Below are 6532 nucleotides of genomic sequence, written 5' to 3' on the forward strand. Positions count from 1 at the left end.
TTATATATGTGAGCTCCGTGGTCAGGCTGCCACTGTTCAAAATAAGGTACTACCACTAATGACTGGGTGACCTTAGTCCATGTCTTATCCTTTTCTGGGCCTCAGTTTTCCTATCCTTTAAAATTAGGATAATTGCAGGCATGGTGTGCATGCTGTAATCCCAGTGAGTCAGAAGGCTGAGGCAGGAGGATTACAATTTTGAGACAACCTCAGAAATTTAGTGAGGCCCTAAGCAACTTGGTGAGACCCCTGTCTCTATATAAAACATAAATAAATAAAAGGGCCAGGTATGCATCTCTGTGGTAAATCACCCCTGGGTTAAATCTGCTATAATACCCACCCAAAAAGGACTATTTAAAAATAAATAAAATTAGTATAATTGTAATAACTAGGTCATGGGTTGTTACAAGGAAATATGAGTTAATATATACCTAGTTCTTAGAACACTGGTACATTGTGAGTGTTGATGAATGTTAGTCATGAATGTTATTATTGTGCTCTCATATTTCAACATAAAAATAAGGATAAGAATCTCCCCAGACAGTCATGGGAATCCAGTGAGAAACAAATGTGTAAATGCTCTGTTACCTGAGCAGCACAGAATAGATGCTAAAACTAACCTTAGAAAATATCCCAAATATTGTTCAGGACCTGAAATTTAAGTTCAGTTTAGCTTAGCTTCACACTCATAGTGCGCAGAACCCCCTCCCCCAAAGTCTGGAAAAAGTCACTAGGTTGCTCTTGCAGGCCCAAGGGAGCTACAACTCTTAGACTATGTGTGAGAATTGTGTTCTGTAAATAGATGCCTTCCTTCATTTCGGCTGTGGACCACAAAGTCTGCTGGTTGTCTGGCACTTACCCTGTAAGAGGTCAGGAGGTGGTCAGGACATGGCTGGAAGAGTCCTTAGGCACAGAAATAAGCAGGCTACATCAATCAACATTACTGGGAAAAGGTTCTACGTGGGGAACCTTAGGTCTCTGCTAACTGAACAAGGAATGGAGCAAATGAGGACCTGGGCAGGCTGAGAGAAAAATAAGAGAGAGAGAGGAGAGAGAGAGAGAGAGAGAGAGAGAGAGAGAGAGAGAGAGAGAGAGAGAAAGAAGAAGAAGGAGGAGGAGGAAAAAAGGAAGGAAGGAAGGAAGGAGGAGGAAGGAAGGATGGAAGGATGGAAGGATGGAAGGAAGGAAGGAAGGAAGGAAGGAAGGAAGGAAGGAAGGAAGGAAAGGAGGGAGGGGAGGACAAGGAGTCAAAGAGAAGCCCAGCAACTTTGCTTCCCAGGAAGAAAGGGAGGGAAATAACCACACATAGCTAAAAACTTCCTGCATTACTCTGTAGCAAGTGTCTGAGGAGATTACAGTTTATATAGACCCAGGTTTCCAGAGGTAAGAGCGACTAAATTTTTCCCAGGCTGTAGACCCCCTTTGGTCTTTTTAGGAAAAGTGCCTCATGCACCCAGCCTTACTGAGGGCAAAAGGACTCGAATTACTTCAGGGAAGCAAAACAAATTATTTTAACAGCAAGAAAAATATGAAGTATCTTGAAAATTCCCACTTGGGTTCTTAGAACCCCTACTGCTGGTATCTGCTGATGAAGGTTTGAGATGGAGGCCCTGAAGGAGGAAGACAGGGAGAAACTGATGCACCCACCAGACTGAGGGACTGATCTAATGAAGGCTGCATTGAGTATAAAAACGTGTCACGCCTGGGCTAGAACAAGACAACAGTGTCTGCTGACTGCAAATACTGTTCCGTATGGAAGTTAGAGCAGAAATTCCAGTAATAATAATTTCTTGTTTTGTAATGCCTGAAGTGACCAGAATAGGGACACATAGAGCCTCCCAAATGGTCCCATGGGTTGCTGGGGGAGAACTTGGTGCGGTTTGGAAAACCTAGGAGACCTCGGACTAGGTGTAAGAAAGGTGCTATATGTCATGTGTGATGTTAATATGATTATAGCAAAAATATACTGCTAGAGCTACGTGGTTAGCTGTTTGGCCTGTACTGCATTCACTGCTTATCAACTGGATTTTGATCTGGATTTCCTAAGCCCCTAATTAGGGGCTAGCCTTTGGACAAGGCAATTATGGTAGCTACCAAGAGGCTGAGAGGCCTAGCCATTTTAAATTAGGAAGATAAAGCAAACCCTTGGGTTGTAATGCAAAATATGCTAAAGAACTCAGAGATTAGTGGACTCAGATTAGTGGACTCAGACTCCAGAAAGGCAGAGTGAACTGGGTTGCTGTACGTTGAAGTATGGTTAGATTTAAGAAGATGGAAAAGGTAAAAGTCAGGGAAGGAGGAAAAGAGAGTACTCCAGGCAAGAGAACAAATTGAGCAAAACTTGGAGGCTAGAATAAGCATAGTGTGTTCCAGATACATAATTGTCATGCAATGTAACACATGACCCTTATTCAAGATACTTTGCTCTTTGATCAAACAAAGGTTTGGCTACATGGATAGATAGATACTGTCTGTTGATAAGAGAGTAGACATGGTCTAGAAAACAATCAAGATTAATTCTCTGGATTTGTCTCTAATGGATTATGTGACCTTGGACAAGTCACTAATTTTCTGTGGGTTGCTTTCCTATCAGCAACAATGGGAGACAGGGAATAGAAGTAAGAAAGTACTTAAAGTTTATTTCAGTTTTATTTATCTATAGAAGTGTTTCCCATACTTCAGCATTCTTTTGAAATACTTAGAGAACCTGTTAAGCATGCAGGTCCCCAGAAATTTGGGTTTATTAGATCTATGATGGGATCTGGGCAAGTATATTTCTAACAAGGAACATAAGTGATTCTGCCACATGTGACTCACAGACCAGACTGTGAGGCAAAATGTCCTGTGGGTTTGTATTCAAACAGGTGTTAAAGTCTGTTTCTAGGGTTCTGAGTGTCTATAACAGGAACCTCACACCTTCTCTTCCCCACCCTTAAGCCAGTTCTGAACCACCCGTCACTCACAATTCAGGGGCATCAACAAGGACCACTCAGCTGAAGTGTGTCATGGCAGAGTGGTGCCTATCTTCTACACATATGGGGACATGATGCTGATTGGTCATAACTGCAGGCAGGGAGGGACTAGGAATGTCCAGGTGGGATGACCTGATGTACCACTGAATAGGAGCAGGCACCCAGAACCTTATTCTGAAGGTCATTTACTCTCTTTCTTGCTCCCTAACCACCCACTCCTAAAAACACTGCACACTGCAGAAGAACCCAGAGAATAACCCCATGAAGTGAACGGGAGTTCCCAGATTTAATCAGAGGCAATAACACCAAGAGCCAAAATCCTTGCCTGACTGCCCATTCTGCGGCAGGATTGGACATCAGATTTATATAGTGTGCAGGGGAAGGGGCCACCATGTGGAATTGGGACACTGATTGCTGCTGGGGAAGCAGTTCCTATGTCTTAGGGAGACAGGTTCCAATCTCCCATCTTAAGCCCCACAGGCTCCTCTTAGCCATCTGAATAATAGGACTGAAACCTGGCAGACAGGACCCATTCAAAGTACCAGTGTCAGATGCATAGGGGTGTAGAGGCTACCTCTCCCATTTTGTCAGTTCTTCTCCCTTCAGGCCCTCACCAGACACAGGCTAGAAGATCCCTCAGATCACCCATTCCCATATTCTCTACTTGCTCCAGGACTCCCCTCCCTAACCTTCCTGCCAAGCACTCCCTACCCAGTTTTCAAGTGAACTGGGCTGGACCTGGAGGCTCCCTGTCTCTGCAAGCACAAAAATCCACTTGCTGGAATGTTCTTCCTGCTGGTGAGTCAGGCCTGCCCCCTTATGATTTCCTCCCACTCACCCAAGTTCTGCCCTCAGGACCACCACCCAGACAGAATGGCTCCTTTTTTGGCAGTGTCCTTCACTTACATGAACACAGCACACTCTGCCATTCCTTACTCCCCAACAGACCCCCCACTAAATAATTCATTGATACATTATTCACATACCATACAATTTGCTCATTCAAAGTGTACACTCCAATGCTTTTAGTTCATTCACAGAGTTGGGCAACCCTTACCACAGTCAATTTTAGAAAATTGTCATCACTCCAAAAAGAAATCCTATACCTCTTTGTAAGCCATTCCTCCCTAGCACCCAGATCCTAGGTAGCCATTTATTTATTTCATATCTCTATTGATTTTTCTATGCTGGAAGATTGGGTAGCATGGGTTTGAATCACACTCTGAAACTCTGGGAAAGTTGCTACTATTTGATTCAATTTCTCCAGCATAAAAAGAAGCAATCTTGGTTTCTACCTCATATAGTCATAAAGAGGCTTAAATAAGCTAATGCATATAAAACAGTATAGGGTTTGCTTTTATTGCTGGTTTTTATAAAGTGATTTTTCTGATTATTGCTCTCAACTTTCACTGTCATGTTCTCTCTCATCAGGATGGAATAGAGGGGTGATAATGCAATTATTTAGCATATCAACATACTACATAACCTATTAAAGCATGGACATGGCCCATAACTATGGGCTGAGTACTGAAGTAGGAACTATACATTTTCTATTGAACCTGACACTGACCCTCTTACTTCTGGATGGTAGAGAGACCCAGGGTCCAGGGAGTCATTAGGATACCAGAGGAGGCACTTAGAGGATACTAGGATGCTGCTACATGTCAATCAGTATGAAATAATTTCAACAATTTTTGTCAGGGATTGAAATCAGGGGTATTCTATGACTGAGCTATACCACCAGCCTTTTTTTAAAATTTTGATATAGGGTCTCACAAATTGTCCAGGCTGGCCTTGAACTTGCAATCCTCCTGCCTCAGTCTCCTGAGTAGCTGGAATCTCAGGCACGCACTATGCCCAGCTGATTTCAATATTTTAATACTCATTGTGGTCAATCATCATGTACTCTCAGGCCTGAGCAGTACTGCCATCTTACCTGTTATGGGCACCACATTTGTCATACAGATTTGTTCTCACTGCTTTTTGATATCCATACCACACTGCACAGGATCCTGTGATTAAAGCCCTCAAACCAGGCAATAGGTCCATACCTGTAAGCCCAGCTGCTCAGGAGATTAAGACAGGAGGATTACAAGTTCAAAACCAGTCTTGGCAACTTAGTGAGGCCCTAAGCAACTTAGAAAGATCCTGCCTCAAGGGAAAAAAGAAAAAAGAAAAACCAAAACAGGCTGGGGATGTGGCTCAGTGGTTGATCGCCCCTGGGTTCAATCTCTGGTACAAAAACAAAAAAACAAGCAAAACAACAACAACAAAAACTCAAACTTTTTTTTTAATTCAGGCTGCTGCTAAGTTTTACCATCCCTTACTAATGTCTATTAGGTTGTGTTTTGGACCCACATGCAGAATATTAAATTTACAAAGGTGATTCATCTTGAATTAGGATATGTGCTTCACACCATACCTTCTAAACAGACTTCAAGACTGCCTGCCAGGCAGGCAAGACTGGTAGTGACAGCAATGACACTTGGCCCCTACATGTGTTCTTTGTTTCCTTTGGAGCAGAAAGAACTCTGTTTAGTCTTCCACTTGACCATGGTCAATGTGTAGAAGACGAGATGGCCTGAGGGAAGAGAAGGAGATGGCAAGACTACTTAAAGGATCATACCTCTGACTTAAACAGAAACGTGACAAAGCCAGACCAATTCAAATTCCAAACACTTCTTCAGGTGAAAGTTGATCTGGATCAATTGCCAAGATGGAGGCTTTAGAAATGCAGGCAGAATAAACCTCAGGTGAAGCAGACATTCCAGGTCATCTTACCAAAAGAAGAACCTAAATAGGAAATTGACTCTGAAAGAAGATAGCAAATGGGTTTCCAAGAGGTGTGAGGTGGGAGAGTTGGCAGGGTATATGTGGCAAGGACTAGCAAATGTGATGGAGAGGAATGGAAGTGGTATCTAGGACTTTTCACTGGTACCCAGACTAGCAAGGTATTTCAAATCTTGTTTGGAGGGTTGGTTTTTTGACATTTGTCTGGGTGGTCTCTCAATGATGCTGTGAGTGGGAAGGAAGAAGGCAGCTAGTGCAAACAGTGGGGCATCACTCCATCTGGGTTGAGTGAAGATAATCCAGGGAGCCATTGTGGCAATGTGGGCAGCCTGTCTAGTAAGGAAGACGGGGGCTTTTGTGAGCCAAGCAACTAGTATGCTCAGGAGGACTGTTGGCATCTGGGGATTTTAATTAAAAAAGGATCAGTTGGATATGGTGGTACATGTTATCCCAGCTACGGAGCTGAGGCAGGATGGTAAGTTTGAGGCCAGTCTGGGTGAATTATAGAGATCCTGTCTCAAAAAAAATAAAAAGCTGTGGGTGTAGGTCAGTGGTATAGAGCACTTGCCTAGCATGTACAAGATCTTGGGTTTAATTCCAATATAAAAAGAGAGCCAGAGGAAAAGGGTAGAAATGCATTTCAGTATTTTAAGGTGAGGAGCAGGTATTCAAAAGACCACAAGATGGGCTGAGGTGTAATTCAACAGACAGCACTTGCCTTGCCTTATCAGGCACTGGGGTCAATCTCCAGAAGTGCAGATAGGGAATGA

The sequence above is a fragment of the Sciurus carolinensis genome, unplaced genomic scaffold (genome assembly GCF_902686445.1).
Source record: "Sciurus carolinensis unplaced genomic scaffold, mSciCar1.2, whole genome shotgun sequence".
Lineage (NCBI taxonomy): Eukaryota > Metazoa > Chordata > Mammalia > Rodentia > Sciuridae > Sciurus > Sciurus carolinensis.